Source organism: Chrysemys picta, chromosome 7, assembly GCF_011386835.1.
Source record: "Chrysemys picta bellii isolate R12L10 chromosome 7, ASM1138683v2, whole genome shotgun sequence".
Classification (NCBI taxonomy): Eukaryota; Metazoa; Chordata; order Testudines; family Emydidae; genus Chrysemys; species Chrysemys picta.
Window position 1 is genome coordinate 125,687,626 of NC_088797.1, and position 18,809 is coordinate 125,706,434.

General features: G+C 51.8%; 1 long non-coding RNA gene across 1 annotated transcript; it reads right to left on the minus strand.

Moving 5' to 3' along the window:
• Positions 1–15,817: 15,817 nt before the first annotated feature.
• Positions 15,818–18,400, minus strand: LOC135972812 (uncharacterized). The gene is made up of 3 exons (XR_010589350.1): positions 18,303–18,400; positions 17,415–17,503; positions 15,818–16,544 (listed from the first exon to the last, which is right to left on the minus strand). It is a non-coding gene; the product is annotated as an uncharacterized LOC135972812 (long non-coding RNA).
• Positions 18,401–18,809: the final 409 nt, after the last annotated feature.

Genomic DNA, 18,809 nt, shown 5'->3' on the forward strand with positions numbered 1-18,809 from the left:
CCCATCATTGTCCCGCTCCTGGTACAGGCCTTTGTTGGAAACAAAATATTGGACACAGGAGGGGCAGAAGCTTCCTAAAAGTGGGGGGGCCACCGGCACCCAAACCGTGGCCCCGCCTCCACCCCTGAGGTCCTGCCCCCAAGTTGCCCCTTCTCCCAAGGCCCCGCCCCCACGCCACCTCTTACCCCAAGACCCCGCCCCTGCTCACTCCTCTCTCTCCCCTCCTCCCCATCACCCTTATAGCCGCTCACCCTTACAGCCACTAAAAAGTTGCAGGACATAGCCCTCCCGCTTTATAGCCTCCCCTGGACCCCCTGTTCTGGCGCCCCTGATTGGACAAGATGGATGGTGAGACTGATCCAGTCTGGCGGTTCCTCTCTCCCGTTATCCTTGATGCTGGAAATGCTCTTTAGTTACTTTTATTTCTCTGGCCTTGGACAATGACAATCATTTTTGTTGCTAAGTCCCTGTCAGGTTCTTGGCCCTGCAGTCTCGGTGTTTCAGCCCCTGTGGGGGAGAGTTTGTTGTTATATAAATGGCTGGTTTTACTGGAATGTTTTAAAAAACGTGTTGCTTTTGGCTTTTATAAAAGCATTTCTTTTCCGAAATGATGGGAGCTGAATTTAAGTGGATGGTGTCTCTTTAAATTCTCTCCCTTGGACCAGTCTAAGTGGCTGTTAGTAAAAGAGGCAAGGGCTTTTCAACTACTGGATATAATCTCACACCTGACAACGTCTCTTTAATTAAACCGCTCCATTTTTGGCTTGTGAATGTGCAGCGTTTAATGCACAAGGTTGTGATCTCTCTTCTCTTATGTGATAATTATTTCATTACAGGGTATGTCGTTAATGAAGCTAAATCCATGAAGAGTCCAGTTTTTAAGCCAGAGAGGTAGCTGGCATGAGGAGTGTGGTACGAAGTCATACCAATTACTAAGTAAGGGCTGAGCCTGCAATTGACTGCACCTGCTTGGGGCCTGCGATTCCAGACCACACGCAGCCCATGTGGTCACACCAGTGAGCAGGTTATGGTGTGTGTGTGGTCCCCCTCTAACTGGCTAAGATCATTTCCATGGTAGCTGTAACATGCACTTCACCCTGACCGGTTTTAGAGAGCAAATTGATTTTTGCAGTGGAGGAAGGTTACCCAGATCGGCATGCGATGAACAGCTGTGATTCCCTGCCCAGACCTCCTCCGGGCTTCATTCACTAGCTCTGTCTGCAGCAAACAGGTGTTCCTTCACAGCCATGGCCAGGTAACGTCTGGGTTCCCCTGTTGCCCAGCATATTGTTTCTCAGGCCAGAGGCAGCTGCAGGTGAGAGCGGGGGCTGGGTGTATGTGCGCCCCCATGATCCAGGCTGTTTCAGAGTCGGGGGCAAGGGGCTCTCTTGACGCTGCAAGAGAGGGGCCGGTCCTGCCAGGTGGGCTGGATTTGGTGATGTCAGCCCCTGTCCACAGAGAACTGGGCAGAGACCCACCAAACTCATCACACACGAGGCCAGCCATTGCATTCAGGGCCGGCTCCAGGCACCAGGCAACCAAGCACATGCTTGGGGCGGCACCTGGTAAGGGGCGGCCAATCTTGGGGTGGTGGTGGGGGGCAGTGCGGCACGGCATTCTGCGGGGGGGGGGTGTGCTCCGGCAGCGCGCGGCGCTCGGGGGGGGGTTCTGGCGGCTTGGCGGGGGGCGGGCTCCGGCAGTGCGGCGGGGGGGCGGGCTCCAGCGGCGTGGTGCTCGGCGGGGGGGCGGCGCGGGGCGCGGCGGCGCTTTTTTTTGCTGCTTGGGGCAGCAAAAAAGTTAGAGCCGGCCCTGATTGCATTGCCAGCTGAGCAGCGCGTGGGTCATTTCCATTTCCTCCCTCCCACCCCCGTTCCTCTGGGGTCTCTCTGAAGCACCTGACACTGCAGCAAACCAAGAATGCTGCTTAATGGCTGCTTGGATGGGAACAGCGATGCGTAAAACGCCCTTCCCACGCAGGCCTTCTCCAGGAACAGCGAGGTGGCAAAGCAATCCAGTGAAAACAAACTTCCCAGGGATGAGAACTAATTAGAGCAGCAGATGGCAGAGAGAGAGAGAGAGAGAAAGCGACCCCAGCAGGGGGGCGAGAAGGCAGCATCCAAGGGGGTTGTCTCAAAAGAACCAGGCCTGAAAAGGGTGACATTTTACATGGATTTGTTCAAGGTAACATTAGTAGAACACGAGAGGCAGTGTGACCTAGTGGGTAGAGCACTGGTCTGGGGTGCAGGAGACCGGGCTCTGTTCCTGGCTCTGACACTGGGCTGCTGCATGATTGTGGACACGTCCCATCGCCTTTTGCCTCAGTTTTCCCTTCTGTAAAATGGGGCCAGTGAGCCGGGCCCACCTTTGTAAAGCGCTTTGAGATCGACTGGCGAGAAGCGCCACGGAGAGGTTGCTACGGAACTCGCCCCTGGTACGATTATGCAGGAGGGGTGGGACTGCAAAGCTCCAAGAGCATCCGTAAGTGATCACACACGGCTGCTAATCTCCCCCCCCCCGCCCCATTTCTCCATAGCTCAGGGTCAGCAACTCCTTCTTCATGAGCTTCCTTCCCAGGGTGACTTCCCTCTGGGGCGCTGTCACAGGCACAGGTGCAGCAGGCATCCCGGGGCAATCTTTTACCCTCCATTCTGATGCATTATCTTCATGCTTGGTTTTGGCGCCCTTTTTGTAGTGTCCCATTTTCGATTGGTTAATGTAATCCTGCCCAGCAACTGAGCAAAGGCGGGAAACTCAGACAAAAAGAGCGGGAAAGGGTCACGTGGTCCTAAGTAATCCGCCTGGTAACAGGACAGGATATAAGGGACTGACGTAATGTGACAGGTTGCTGTCTGCCCGGGAGGCAGCCCGTGTTCCTATGTTCGGGTCGCGCGGTTCTTCAGGAGAACATCAACCACCTGCCTGCAATCCTCCCGGCGATTGTGACCCGCTCCAGACATCTGCGGGTCCTGATCCCTTGGTGGCGTGGTCCTGGAGTTTCCCCGGACTCTGGTCGTCTAACTGTAACATTCAGACTATTCGTTCAGTAGCCAATTTATTCTCGTTGGGGGTCTGGCTTAATGCCCATTTGTTTGGTAAACCACCGAGCTGTTTTATATCGGTGTATACCTGGTTTATATCTGTATATCTTCTTTGTTAATAAATCCTTTTAGTTCACCCTTTAAATATCTTGTTTTACTGCCACTATAGATGATAGACCTTAATTCAGGGAAATCGAACTTGCTTTAGAAGCAGGGATCCTTAAACTTCTCTCTTAAGTATTCTTCTGGTAACATCAGGATTGTGGAGCACAGTTGCCTATGGGGGTGAAGGAACAAACCCCACCACCAACAAAACAACCCTCTAATGTGTCCTCCTGACTCCATGTGCAGCAGAGATGGTGTGTCTGGGGGCTCAGACCTTCCTAAGAACGGCCGGGCTGGTCCATCTAGCCCAGTAGCCTGTCTCTGACAGTGACCAGTACCAGAGCTTCAGGGGGAGTGTACAAAACCGCGCAGTTGGAGTCATCCACCCCTGGCTTCCCCTCCTGGCTTCTGGCAGTCAGAGGTTTAGTGTCGCCCCAAGCATGGAGTTGCATTCCTGATCATCTTGGCTAATAGCCATTCATGGACCTATCCTCCATGAACCTACCTTGTTCTTTTTTTAACCCAGTTATACTTTTGGCCATCACAACATCCCCACGGCAATGAGTTCCAAGGTTCACTGAGTGATGTGTGAAAAAGTACGTCCTCTTGTTTGTATTAACCCAGCTGCCTATTCATTTCATCAGGTGCCCCTTGGCTTTTTGTGTTGTGAGACTGGGTAAATAACACTTCTCTATTCTTTCTCCACACCATTCATGATTTTATAGAACTCTACCATATCCTCCTAAATCATCTCTTTTGTAAGCTGAAAAGCCCTAATCTTTCTAGCCTCTCCTTATATCAAAGCCGTTCCGTACCCGTGATCATCTTTGCTGCCCTTCTTTGTACCTTTGCCGGTTCTACTACATCCTTTTTGAGATGGGGTGACCAGAGCTGAACACAGTATTCAAGGTGTGGGTGCACCCTGGGTTTCTATAGTGGCATTAGGATATTTTCTGTCTTACGTTTTATCCCTTTCCTAATAGTTTTTAACATTCTGTTAGCTTTTCTGACTGCTGTTGTTCATTGAGCAGATGTTTTCAGAGAATTATTCACAGTGACTCCAAGATCTTTTTCTTGAGTGGTAACAGCTAATTCCAAACCCATCATTATATACCTGTAGCTGGGGTTATTTTTTCCAACGTGCATGACTTCGCACTTATCGATGTTGAATTTCATCTGCCTTTTTGTTGCCCAGTCACTCAGTTTTATGAGATCCCTTTGCAACTCTTTGACAGTCAGCTTTGGACTTAACTAGCTTGCGTCATTTTGTATCTTCTGCAAACTTGGCCACGTCTCTGTTCATTCCCTTTTCCAGATCATTAACGAAGATGTTGAACAGCACAGACACCCTGTCTCTCTCTCTATATAGCTATTTCGTCAGCAAGCTTTGGAAGCTCTGCCATCTAATTTCCAGCTAATAAGTTTTTTCTTTAAGGGAGTTCAGTGATTATGCAGGGGGTGTTTCCAGCCTTATGGACGGACATCTTCTAACTATCTCCCAGAGCAGGTATGCTATACAAAGCTGTAGAACAAGCATTCCCCACCTCACTCCCCCTCCCCAGCTACTGGGCCATCGGCCTGGCCAGGAAAGACCAACCCTTGGAGTAAGAGGAAGGTTTATTCTCCATGGACCCCTTGGTCATAGATTTTAAGGCTAGAAGGAACCATTATGACCATGTAATCTGACCTCCTGCATAACACAGGTCCGAGAACCCCACCCAATAATTCCGGCCTCTATCTATACTTCCTGGTCTCCGTCCCCATGGGACTCTCCCAGTCCCAGCTTAGCACGATGACAATTGCTGGTATAGCTAGAGCCTCTCTTGTAGGCAGATATCCAATCCCTGTGGTAGACAATCCATTGCCGCTGTTGGGAATCTGTCAACAAGGGAACCAGCGCACTGTGAAATGGCCTTAAATCCATCCACCAAGAGAACACTGTATTCCCCTCTCCATCCCTATCTCCTTTGATCCCTGCAGAGAAGCTACCATGATTATTTTGAGACAGCCATTTCCATGGCAAAAACCGGATGCAGTAAATATAGATGTAGCTACAGGATGGAGAAGGAGGAGCACCAGGGGGTGGGAAACTACACAGGAGATGAAGGGGAAAAGCCGTCCCCATGGTGCAGGATATTCTGAGCACCAGCGAGGTCAGCAGCAGCCGGAGCGGAGTTAGAAGAAGGCTGAGAATGGGGAGATCGCTGGTGAGCAATGGGAGACACGACATCTCCTTAAAGCAAATGCCTGAGGTCAAAGCACCATTTTCAAACGCACTGGTTGGAATAAACTCTAGTCCTGGTGCATAACTGCAGGGCTGACAGGCTTAAACAAGCCCTGCATTGTTGTTGGTGTCAAAGGAGTGACGGGAACGCTGGGGCAACAGGCTAAGGGAAATGGACACGTCGTGGGAATTCAATTTACCATCTCGGCCCCGAAGTATATTCGTGCTATGTGACGTTGGTGCCTAAACCTGGCATTAGGGGGCGCTGTTCTTCTGGAGGTGCTGTCTTTTGGATGAAATGTACAAGGGAGCTTCTGGCCCGGTGTGGTCATTAAAGAACCTACCATGCATGTTTGCAAGGGTGTTGGGTTGTTAGGCCGGGCATCCTGGCCAAACTGCATGCTGGGTAATCATGTCCCACCTCCCTCCATTCTCCCTGCAGTGGGAGGAGCTGCGGCTATTAAAGGTTGCACAACTGTTTTCATTCCACTCTCCTGCTGTTTTCAGTCGCTCACAGCGTCTACCTTTTGGGCTGATGTTTTTCAGGCTCCATCTCTGCCTGAAAGTGGCTTGTATTTGGAAAGTTTGGGCAGACAGGGAGGGGTCAGCCATCTGGGAACAGGAGGAATCAAATGGTCTAATAGTGCCTAGCTCAGCGGGGTGAGGATGGCTGGAGTGTGCTCTGTATCCAGAGGCGTGCTAAGCATTAGACGCAGACAAGTCTTAACAGGGCCCTGCATCAAACACTTTGCTCTCTCGTCTGAGTTCAGACGTCAAGTAGCTGGCTCCACATTCCTTTCCCCTCCTAGTGAAAGTGGCTCGGAAAGAACACCACTCACTCATCCTGCTTAAAGCTACCGTCCCAGCAATTCAGGAGGCAGGAGTGCATTTCAGTGGTTCTTATGGAACAGGTAGGGTGACCAGACAGCAAATGTGAAAAATCAGCACAGGGGGTGGGGGGTGGGGGGGGTAATAGGAGCCTATATTAAAAAAAGACCCCAAAATCGGGACTGTCCCTATAAAATTGGGACATCTGGTAACAGGTTGCCTATAGGCGTACATTCGTCTCGGTCTTTGTAGGCTCCTTCCTGAAGGCTTGCCACAATGTCAATGACTGGTCAATTTAGAACAAAAAAGGGATAATATTTTCTCACACAACCTGTGCAACTCACTGCTGCAGGAGACATTGGCTCAAATGTGGTGGCTGGGTTTTGTCAGGGGATGGATAGTCTCACGACCCATAATAACAAGCAGCTTAAGAGCCAAATCCTTGCTCACGTGAGTTGTGGCACTGACTGAAAGCATTGGAGAAGGGCTCTTCCACTGTGCAGCCGCAATTCCCCAACCCCTAGTCCTGCTGCCCCACCTCCCATCTGGAGTGACGGCCTCTAGGACCACTCTAGTCCAATCAGCGTCTCCCCTGAGTCTGTCACTTAGGGATCAAGTTAATGCCGACATTTCCCAAATCCCTCCCAAAACAGCCTTTTGATTGCAGCCACTGTCAAGGGTACAAAAGGTGTTTCAGGTGCCCAACTCCCATAGGAAGTCAGTGGAAGTTGTGCGCCTCCCACTCCTATCTGTGCCTTTGGAAAACTTCCCCTCCGCCATTGTGCCCTGGGTCTGGGTTGCAGCCAGCAACTTAGAGGTGGAAGGCTCTGTATCTCATTACCAAGGCCCTGGGCCATCCGTGTGAACAGAGTTTCTCCTAATCCCCATTGTGTTTGCTTCCCTGTGAAGCCGGCTGCTTGATCTAACCTGTTGTTCCAAACAGCTGAAATCCTGTTTGAAGTTGTTCTGTTTCCCTTAAAACAGACCTTCCCTGCCCTTTGCCCCGCCTCCCCTGGCTCCCAAGAAGAAGGGTGTTGTTAGCCCAGGTGGATTTATGCGCGTGATTTATTTTGGGGGAGCCGTCCCCCTTTGCCAGGCCCACGTCCCAGTCTGCGTTGTGGGATTGTGTGGGCTAGAACAAGTCAAAGGGAAGGAGGAATGGCCTTGGTGGAACATCAGGACCCAGCACGTGGTAATCCTGACCCCTTCAAGTCAAGGAGAGTTTTGACGTTGGCTTAGTGGGCACCATGAAGTTGGGAGGCTCTGGGACCAGTTACTGGTCAGGAATAGAGTGAATGGGAACCTCCAGCCCAACTCTGCCTTGACGCCACATGTGCTTTGGGGCTGGAGGCCAGGTTTGAACCCATGCTGGTTCTGAGGTGAGCCCAAACACAGAAGGGGCCTGTTTTCCGGATCCAGCTCAAGATGACAGCCATCTCCCAGGAGCTGATCTCCTGGGATATCTGCTACTCAGGGTGGTGAGAAATCTTTGTGGGACTGCAAACCCTGGCCTACACCTTGATCTAAACATCCCTGGCTCCACCATCTGCAGTCAGAAGCTCCAGCAGTGGCACGTAGACTCCTAGTCTGGAAGCAGGCGACAACTGCCCAGCTGACTTGGCTGTCCAGGTAATGGGCTGGTTCGTTGGCCTTGGACTGAGGAGCCCTGAGCCATCAAGAGACATAACCAGGCCCCTTTCTGCCTTAATGAAGATGTGAAAGGCTCACGGTTGTGTGTATCAGAGAAGCAGCACTATACTCAGTGTTCCACAACGCGCTCCCCGAGGGCCATGCACTCCAGCCTACAATGGATCGGCTCCTCTCAGCTCACCAACGGCACGTTGGCTGCTCCCCGGAGATCCGTGTTTGGATTCTTCCATTGGTAACGTTGACAACGAGGTCTGCGGAGCAGGATGGGTTCTGTTATGGGGCGAGGTTGAGGGGAGGGCATCTCTGGTGTGGAACTCTGCAAGCACCTGGGATATTTTGTCTGAGAACTTTGGGAACAGGGAAGCCAGTGTTGGCCCTCAACTGAGGGTTCTCATGCTGGGGGTTATGAACAGGCATCAGGGGGTAACGATGACGCTGCCCTCCCTACATATCTGAACGGACGGGCAGTCCGAGCTCCATCCTGGCGAAATGGGAGGGAAATCCCAATCTGGAAATGTTGAGAATGAGCCACCTCCTTCCCCACCTGCATCCCAGTGATCCATGAGTCCTGTGAATGTGCCACGCTCTCCCAATAGCAAATCTCCGCTTTGGGGGGCTCCGGGGAAGGGATTGAACTGGGGGAGCAAATACGGCATCTCCTGCCAAGAGGCTGGTACACGCAGGCCGCTCCAGATCTCCAGTGATGTCAATAGGTACAAGCTCAGGTGCCGTAGGTCATGCTCCCAAACACGCAGCATAGTCTGCCGGACCCATAGACCGGGTGTTGGCCTCCTCCGGTAGCTCTATCGGCTCCTAGCAGTGGTTGCAGCGCCCAGCCCTGCCGGTGGGGGACGGCGCCGACGCGCTGCTGCCACTTAGCTCTGCGCAAAACATGACCCTGGACAGTCTGCCAGTGTCTATGTTGTCACCGAAGGAGAAAATGGGAGATTTTGTGCCATCCCGACTCCTCGCTCCCTCAACTCCCCATCTGAACTCAGAGCCGCAGTATATAGGAATTGGGTCGTATCCGCCCCTTTACAAGGTTTGGGAGCTCTAGTGGGCCTGGAGCCACCAGAGCCCTCCCAGAGCGGCTGTGTGCATAGGTAGCTAGGCCTGGTATATTTTATGGTATACCCGGTCTAGCTACCTAGAGACTGTAGCAATAGAAGACAAAGAGGGCTCCCAAACTATTTAAAGGGACACGACCCAATTTCTATACACTGAGAGTTGGCCCTAATTGACAAAGTCTTCAGCAGGCTCCCTTATGGCCCACACACTTATCACCCACGACCACGGTGCTGCCCGGGGCTGATGGGCCTGGGAGCCTCGGCGTTAGGCTCTCCGGAGGCAGCATCTTCTCAGCAGCAGGGCGCCGGCCAGGGAAACCCTTCCTGGGAGAGATCAGATTGGCTGAGCACAGGCGAGGCCTAGAGTGACCAGAGGTCCCGATTTTATAGGAACAGTCCCAATTTTGGGTCTTTTTCTTACATAGGCTCCTATTACCCCCCACCCCCATCCCGATTTTTCACATTTGCTGTCGGGTCACCCTAGCAAGGCCCTGCCTCATCAGCAAAGCGTCCCCCCAAGTGGCGTGGAGCGCCGCAGGGTGATCTAGTGGAGAGGGAGCTGGAGTGGGTGTCAGGAGCCCTGGATTCTGCTGAGTGACTTTAGGCAGGTCTTTGAGCCTTTCTGTGCCTCGGTTTCCCCTCCCACTCTTTATCTGTCAGATCTCCAGGGCACCGGCTGTCTTGCTATGTGTTTGTACCGCGTTTAGTCCTGCTCTCAATGGGGGCTGCTGAAAGAACAGTCTGGGTTAGGCTAAACCTTGTTGAAAGGGGTGGGTATAACCGCCACCCTTCATTTGGAATAAATGCAAGATGCAGCTCCACTCCTTTATGGAGCGAGGGAGCTGAAACAACAGCAGCCTCCACCAAGACAAAGGCACGTGTGGGCGGAAGGTTTCGCTGGCCATTGTTTTGTGAAGGTTTGTGTGTGTCTGTAAGAGAGGCAGAAAGACCGGAGAAGTAGAGAGAGGAGGAAGCACCAGACACAGCCACAGAAACACTGGTCGTGTGACCCTGAGGAAAAGCTGAAAGCGAGAGCTTTTGGGTTGTGTGCTGGCTAGAAAGGGGCTTGGAATTGTGAGCAAGTAAACCGTCGCCTGCTGTTCGATTCCTCCTGTGCTCAGAGAAACAGGAATTTGTGCATTCTTGGTAAACAAACAGGAGTGCATCAAAGAATTACCTGATTCCACCATCAATTTCTCCTCCTAACCGAAATAACCTGCAACACCCTGAATTTTGGCTAATTCCTTGGGTCAAAAAAGAGTGTGACCAAGTTCCTCCTCTACCTTGGTGGGTCCTGCGCTTATTGGCGGATTTGCTCCTTCACAGATTCACCCTGTGGGTCAGGAAACAGTCCAGAGACCTTCCTCTCTAGTAGAAGCTATAGTCCAAGTCAATTCCTCTTGTGTTTGATCAGGAGTTGGGAGGTTTGGGGGGAACCCGGGCCCGCCCTCTACTCCGGGTTCCAGCCCAGGGCCTTGTGGACTGCAGCTGTCTAGAGTGCCTCCTGGTACAGTTGCACGACACCTACAACTCCCTGGGCTACTTCCCCATGGCCTCCTCCCAACACCTTCTTTGTCCTCACCACCGGACCTTCCTCCTGATGTCTGATAACGCTTGTAGTTCTCAGTCCTCCAGCAGTACGCCTACTCACTCTCAGCTTCTTGTACACCTCTTGCTCCCAGTTCCTCACACGCACTTCCTCTCCCCTAACTTCTTCTGGCCTGACTGGAGTGAGCCCTTTTATAGCATCAGAGGGGCCTTAATTAGTGTCAGGTGCTTAACTGCCTCACCTGACTCTTAGCAGGTTAATTGGAGTCAGGTGGTCTATTAGCCTGGAGCAGCCCCTGCTCTGGTCACTCAGGGAACAGAAAACTGCTTATCCAGTGGCCAGTATATCTCCCTTCTGCTACTCTGCTGTTCCCAACTGGCCTGGGTCTATCACATATCCCTCCTCCCTGCTCAACACCAAGGGACTGGGCAGCTTGGGACGCCAGACAGTGCACACGTGATAAGCCATCGGTGTTGCCATGGCGACTCCCTGCTCTGTGCTGTATGCGGAACTGGAAAGGTTGGAGGGATAAGAACCACCTGGTCACCCTTGTGTTCTTCTCCTTGTTCCGCTGCATCCATTGAAGAGGGGCATGGTCAGTCACGAGGACAAATCTGCGCCCCAGCAGGTAGTAACGCAGCGTTTCCATGGCCCATTTTACGGCGAGGCATTCTCTCTCTACCACTGCGTATTTTTGTTCCCTCGAAAGGAGTTTCCTGCTGAGGTAGAGAATTGGGTGTTCCTCTTCCCCAGCCATCTGCGACAGGACAGCCCCTAGCCCCACCTCGGATGCATCTGTCTGAAGGATGAATTCCTTGGTGAAATCCGGGGCTATCAATAGGGGGTTACTGCAGAGGGCAGGCCGTAGATCTGCAAATGCCCTCTCTGCTGTGTCGGACCATCTGACTGGATCCAGACCACGGGCCTTCACTAAGTCCATTAGGGGACTTGCCCTTGTGGCAAAATGGGGAATGAAACGCCGGTAATACCCCACCACCCCTAGGAATGCTCGGACCTGCTTCTTACTACTTGGTCGTGGCCAATTTTGGATGGCCTCTAACTTGTTCAGTTGAGGTTTCACCAGACCTTTTCCTACCACGTAGCCAAGATATTTGGCCTCTGTGAACCCCACAGCACACTTAACAGGGTTTGCCGTAAGGCCAGCTCGCCTGAAGGTATCAAGGACCGCCCCCACCTTCTTCAAGTGGGTTTCCCAGTCTGGGGTATGAATCACCACGTCATCCAAGTAGGCCGCAGCATGGGGGCGTAATAACTTGTCCATGAGGCGCTGAAAGGTAGCTGGGGCCCCATGTAGTCCAAAAGGAAGGACCGTATACTGGAAAAGACCCTCTGGTGTAGAGAACGCCATCTTCTCCTTTGCATCTTCAGCTGGGGGAATCTGCCAGTACCCCTTTGTCAAGTCTAGGGTCGTTAAGTACCGGGCATTCCCCAGACGGTCTACTAATTCGTCTATACTGGGTATAGGGTAGGCATCAAACTGGGATATCTCATTTAGTCGCCGGAAGTGACTGCAGAACCTCGTGGTGCCATCAGGTTTGGGCACCAACGCTATTGGGCTGGACCACTGACTGTGAGATTCTTCAATGATCCCCATCTCCAGCATTTTCCTGACTTCTGCTTTTATTTCCTCCCTTTTGGATGCAGGCACCCGGTAGGGCCTCATTGTTACTCTGGCCCCAGGGTTCGTGATGATGTGATGATATGTCCCAGTTGTGCGACCCGGCTTTGTTGAGAATACATCTTGATATTGGGCGATCATCTCAGTTACCTCTTTCTTCTGGGCTGTCGTTAGATCGGGAGACACCCTCACCTGTCCAGGGTTTTTGTTCCCTGGGTGTAGGTCTTCCCGAACCACTGTGCACGCTTCTCGGGTATGCCAGGGTTTCAGAAGGTTGACATGATATATCTGTTCTAGTTTTCGACGCCCCAGTTGTCGCACATTGTAATTTACTTCCCCTACGGGTTCAACTATTTCATAGGGCCCTTGCCACTGGGCCAACAGCTTACTTTCGGCCGTGGGTACCAGTACCATTACTCGGTCACCGGGCTGAAACTGACGAACCTTGGCTTGATGATTATAGTAGGTTTGCTGGGCCTCTTGGGCCTTTTCTAGGTGCTCCCTCACTATGGGAGTGACCCAGGCTATCCAGTCCATCCTCGGTAGCACATGCTCTATTATGTTCTTCCCCTCACTGGGTTCCTCCTCCCAAATTTCCTTGGCTATGTCCAGGATGCCTCGGGGGTGACACCCATATAATAACTCGAAGGGGGAAAACCCAGTTGAGGCCTGAGGTACCTCGCAGATAGCGAACATAAGGTAGGGTAGTAGGGTGTCCCAGTCCTTCCCGTCCCAACTTACCACCTTCCTTATCATAGCCTTGAGGGTTCAGTTAAACCTTTCTACCAACCCATCAGTCTGCGGATGATAGACTGAAGTTCTCAGGGTATGTATATGGAGCAGCGTACATAGGTCTTTCATTAGCTTCGACATAAATGGGCTTCCTTGGTCTGTTAATATCTCCTTTGGTAGCCCCACTCGGGCAAAGATCCCCACCAACTCCTTAGCTATCGTTTTAGAGGCCGTGTTTCTCAGGGGGATGGCTTCTGGGTAGCGAGTAGCATAATCCAGAATGACAAGTATATATTGGTGGCCCCGGGCTGTCTTCTCCAGGGGTCCCACTAGGTCCATGGCTATTTGCTCAAAGGGGACCTCTATGATGGGAGGGGGTACTAAAGGTGCCCTCAAGTGGGGACGGGGACTGTGCAGCTGACACTCCGGGCAGGACGCACAGTACCTCCACACTTCTTCATGTACTCCGGGCCAGAAGAACCGTCATAGGACCCTGGCCAGGGTCTTCTCTACCCCCAAATGCCCCCCCAGAAAGATGACTATGGGCAAGACTTCATACAGCATTCTGGTGTTTTTGAGATACTAGGATCTGCTGTACCTTCTGCCCCTGTACTGGTGCAACCCGGTATAAGAGATCCTTCTTCATTATGAAGTAGGGTCCTGGTCCCTGGGTTTTCCCTTCCACGGGGACCCCATCTATTTCAGTCACCTCCTTCCTAATGTTGTCGTATGTTGGGTCTTCTGCCTGGTCCCATCCAAAATTTCCTCTCCCGGGGCTAATCTGCCCGAGATCTAGGGGGCCAGTCTCTGTTGCCTCTACTGGTTCAGAAGTGTTAGGGTGGGGGTCAGACTCCGGTGCTTCTCCCTCCTGGGTGGCCTCCTTTTTAGCTGCTCGGGTCCGCCTACCTACGAGAGCGATTCTCTGCTTTGGGTCAGTATTTGGGTTTCCAAGGCCTTAGCTGCCCTCCTTTCCCTTTTTGTCTTTCTACCCTGTCTGGGAGTGGAGAACAAATCTGGGGATATTTCAGAGAAGATTGGGGGTTGCCAGTCTACTGTGGATGCCTCACTAACTTCAGAGTTTCCCCCTTTCTCCAATCCCCTTACCGGGAGTAAGTCTCCAAACCCTGGGAAGTCCCTCCCTATGAGCACCGGGTATGGGAGTTTAGGGACTACACCTGCTGCTACCTCAGTAGTGTTCCCCTGAATCTCGATTTTTACTGGGATGGTAGGGTAATAACCAACTGATCCATGGACACAGGTTATCCCCGTATGCTTAGCCCACAGCAGCTGACTACGCTTCACGAGCTTCCCCGAGACAAGCGTGATAGCACTCTCCGAATCAACCAGTGCCGTGTTCCCTACCCCATTTAGTTTCACTGGTCTGGTATACATATGTGGGGTTAGTGAGACCCCCACAAGGTGGATTAGGGAACACGGATCTGCCCAGTTCCCCAGGTTACCCTGCATAGGCTCCTCAGCATTGGGACACTGTGCAGCTATGTGTCCCCACTCCCCGCAGGCATAACATCTGTATGGAGCCCTAGGCGTTCCCCGGTCTCTTGGTTTGGGCAGTCTAACATCCCGATCCTCTTCTCCCTCAGTGCTCCGACTCTTTGTGGCCTCTAGTGGGCCTTCAGCCCCTCTCTTTTTCCACCTGGGCCCTCTTGGTGGCCCAGTCACCCGAGCTTTGGGGCTTGGTGCTGCTAATTTAACCCGGGGTGCCTCTTCCTTAACTGGTCGGGTCAGCTCCCTCGCCGTCCTTCGCCTCTCTACCAATGCGACGACCTCGTCGTAGGTGCAGGGTTCGTTCTGGCTTACCCAGGCGCGAAGGTCTGGCGGTAGTCCCCTCATGTATTGGTCAATGACCAGAACCTCTAGTATCTCTTCCAGATTCCGGATCACTCAGGGAACAGAAAACTACTTATCCAGTGGCCAGTATATCTCCCTTCTGCTACTCTGCTGTTCCCAACTGGCCTGGGTCTATCACAAGAGTAATAACACACACTGATCTGCATCCACCGAGAGAAGAAACCCCTTTGTGTCTTGTCAGGAGCTTTTTCTGTACCAGTGCTCGGGCACTTAGATATCAACATAATATGTGCCTCCTCTCCCCAGTGCCAGTCTGTGTTTGCAGGAGAAATCCCTGATTTTCCATCTGTCCTATTTTACTCTTAAAAAGCAGGGTCTGGTTTCACGTCTAACGAGCAGGAAAGTTGCTTTCAGGCTCTCTCTGGTCTTCATGTCTTGACAGGCCAGGAGGAACTTTTATTGCAGCAAACTCACGTCAGGGAGGATGTGCAGGCCGGTGCAGACTTGCCAGCCAAGCTAGGGAGCACGGTCGTGAGGCTTCTGGTATGGACAGAGGAGATGAAGCTGTGGAATGGGCAATGAACTAGCCTTGGCTGGTCAAACCTCCTGGTATTTGAACATAGAATGAATGATGCAAAGAGCCTGGCCTTCCAGTAACTCTACCAACTCCCTGGCTCTGCTCCCGGCTGGCTACCAGATGGCTAGCTCCTTGCCTTTCCTTCCAGGGCCCCACCTCCTGAGAGAGCTGAACATAGAGTTAACCCTTTGCCTGCTGGGAAGCACAGGGGTTGGGTCTGCCACTTCCATCTTTCCCCAGTTGAATCAGAACCTGCAACCAGAGGAGGGTAGGAGTTAAGCAGCTCGGGCCCCGTCCTGCAGGGCCCTCTGTGCATGCGGAAGCCTGTAGCCAAACACTTCAGAGTGGAAAGAGCACCTGGCTCCCTCTGTTGGTGGAAAGGGAAAAGCATGGCTATAGAGCACCTCATTTACATATGTTACATACCCACAATCCACCAGTAGCACTTGGCTCTCACCCTAACAATACCACTCTTAGGTTATATCTGCACTTGCAATTGAACAACAAAACTTTTGTCTTTCAGAGATGTTAAAATCCAACCCCCCACTGAAAGACAAAAGTTTTGCCATGACAAGTGCCAGTGTGAACAGCGCATTGTCTGCAGGAGCGTTCTCCTGCTGACAATGCAAATGCAGCTCGTTGGGGGTGGAAGTTTTTTGTTGGCAGGAGAAGTAGGACTGGAAGGCACCTTGATGGAGACTGGATGAGGATGAGATCTCCAAGCAAAGGGATTGGCCTTTGAAATATCCAGATATCTGGCCCAGTTGGGCCTGGGTTTTGTTTCTGTGGGTTTTTTTTATTTTAATGTAACAAACTTCCTCAGCAGCCTTTGCAATCCAAATACAACTCCAGGGGTAGGCAACCTATGGCACGTGTGCCGAAGGCGGCACGTGAGCTGATTTTCAGTGGCACTCACACTGCCCAGGTCCTGGCCATCGGTCCGGGGGTTCTGCATTTTAATTTAATTTTAAATGAAGCTTCTTAAACATTTTGAAACCTTATTTACTTTACACACAACAATAGTTTAGTTATATATTATAGACTTCTAGAAAGAGACCTTCTAAAATGGTTAAAATGTATGACTGGCACGCAAAACCTTAAATCAGAGTGAATAAATGAAGACTCGGCACACCACTTCTGAAAGGTTGCTGACCCTGGGTTAGTCTAAGGCAGGAGAACCAGAATGTGAAACTGACCAGAGACAGAGAATGAAACTGACCAGTCTAGTATCACTGCCGGAGTGAGTCCAGGAGGGCTTGCACATATCAGTGGCTCTATCTCCATCGCCAGGCGATGATGAACGATGCAGTGGAACAAAGTCACCTCCTACAAGATGGAAGAACAGTTTGGATGATGCGTGAGCCTAAGTGAGGGATAAATCCAGGGCTTTGACAGACAGCAGGCTCTGCACGTGGACAGGAGTTAACCATGCCCTCTGTTCTCCTGGGGACCCCCTTGGCACAATCACACTGGGTTGCTGAATTGATCTGCACTGCCCATGCCTGCCACAGCAGAATGCCAGCCTTGGAATATAACCACGAGTTAGTCACGTGATTTATTTTTTCTTTTTGCATGGTCTGACTACTGGCTGCATTGTGGGGGGAAACTCTCTTATCAAATGAATGAAGATCCTGGCGGTTATGTGTTGACAAATAACAGGCTAGAGGAATAATGAAGAGGCAGCACTGGACTGGGACGCAGGAGGTGTGGGTTCGATTCCTGGCTCTGGCAGGAATGGGAGGTAGAGGATCTGGGCCATAATGCGCTGCAAACAGGTGAAAGTGGGGTTAAAGCCTCACCTTGGGGAATTAACGGGTAAGCCACCATTCCTGGAGATCAAACCTATGATCAGCCCTCAGGCTCAGAGCAGTAAGCCCCCCTTTCCTGCTAAATGTATGTTCATAGATTATCTATATCGAATCCTGCTTCTTGAGGCCTCAATTCTGCCCTCACTGAAATAAAAGACAAAACTCTCCTTGACTTGAAAGGAGCAGCGTCAGGTCTAAGTGAGAGTAAAGAAATGCTTGTTTAAATCTATGGTTAAGATCTATGCTTTAAACCCGACCCCCTGGAAGATGCTGCTGTTTCCATGGCGATCAACTGCCCTTTGCCTCTTCTGCAGAGGCTTTAACTAAAGGGGAGATTTGCAGAGGCGCTAAGGTTTGGCTTAGAGAGCAGGAGTCTGTAATTACCTACCCCTGAGTCACAGACAATCAGTGGGCTCTGGAGGAGAGCCGGGCGCCCCCGCCTCTGAGAGTCAGAGGATGATGACCACAGGCAGTTGCCTAGAGAGCGGAATCTTGTGGTTAGTGGTTTCTGGAGCAAGTGTTGATTTTCATCATTATACTGACCCGTAGGGCTGGGGATGGAAGGCCGCAGAGCCCCTGACATGACCTGTCACTGGGCTGGCTCGGTCGATCAGTTGTTATTGGCACCGGCATCTAGGAACCTCAGCTGAGACGGGGGACCTAGAGTGCCAGGCACCGGCCAGACTCCTGGTAAGAGTTAGTTCCTACCCTTAAGAGCTTACAGTCTGAGTAAACGAGACAGAGGAATCATGTCTTGGGGGAGAGCTCTTCCTAGTACTCAGAAATGCTGTCCACACAAAACTGCGCAGTGAAAGGGTTTCCGCTGGCTACTGAATCAGTTTGGTAATGGACACTGAGTAGGCTCACCACTGCCCTCTACTGGCTAGATTCAGAACTGCTCATCTGTGTGTCCCAAGCCCTAGACTGCCTTTGGCTTCAGAGGGCCTTTTGGAGAAGAGGAAAATGGCTCCGAAGGCTGGGGAACTTACAAAGCTGTTGATTAAACTCATGTGAACGGTTTATTTCAGTGTAATGGCATTGTTACAGCATAGCTAGTCTCCTGCCCTGCCTTTCCTACCTGGTCAGACCTGGCCTGGGTTTCCTTTGCTGCACCACTCAGCACTCCAGTTACGAGCCCAACTACATCTTCGGCTCTTCTACAATGTGCTGGTTGGAAAAGTGATCAGGGGACCAACCCAACAAGGGGCTGAGTGCAATTGGCCCCCACTGATGTCGCTGTGTGCTCAGTGCCTGGTGGGACCTGGGGTTTGCTCACCTGGCTCTATCTGCGTGGCAGAGTGTCTTATGAGAATGCCGTTTCCTTTGGAGTCTGTGTCTGTGCCGTGGTTTTGTGAACAAGGCTCAAGCATCCCGTGTAACAAACCAGGACGCCTTTTATGCAATGCCGGCTGGGCCCCTGCTCTGATTGCAACACGCTTTCCTTGAACTCTGCTCACCCAATAAGGTGATTCAATGGGGGAGCTGAATGCCACCTGTCTGACATAGGAGGCTGCAATCTCTCGTGTGTTTACCTTTGCCTTGAACTAGTCACGTGGCTGGGTCACTGTGTAATCTGCAGATGAGGGGGAGAGGTCAGCCACGTGATAAGAGGGGGAGGAATTGCACAAAACTTCTTCCTCATTAAACTGAATAACCTTGGTGGAAAAGGCAGAGCAGCTCCCCCACCTTGCTGGGGATGGGCTGTGCTACCAGCTGAATCGGCACAGCTGGTGCAAAAGCAAAGGAAATCTGCACACTCCAGGGAAATGACCCGAGTCAGGTT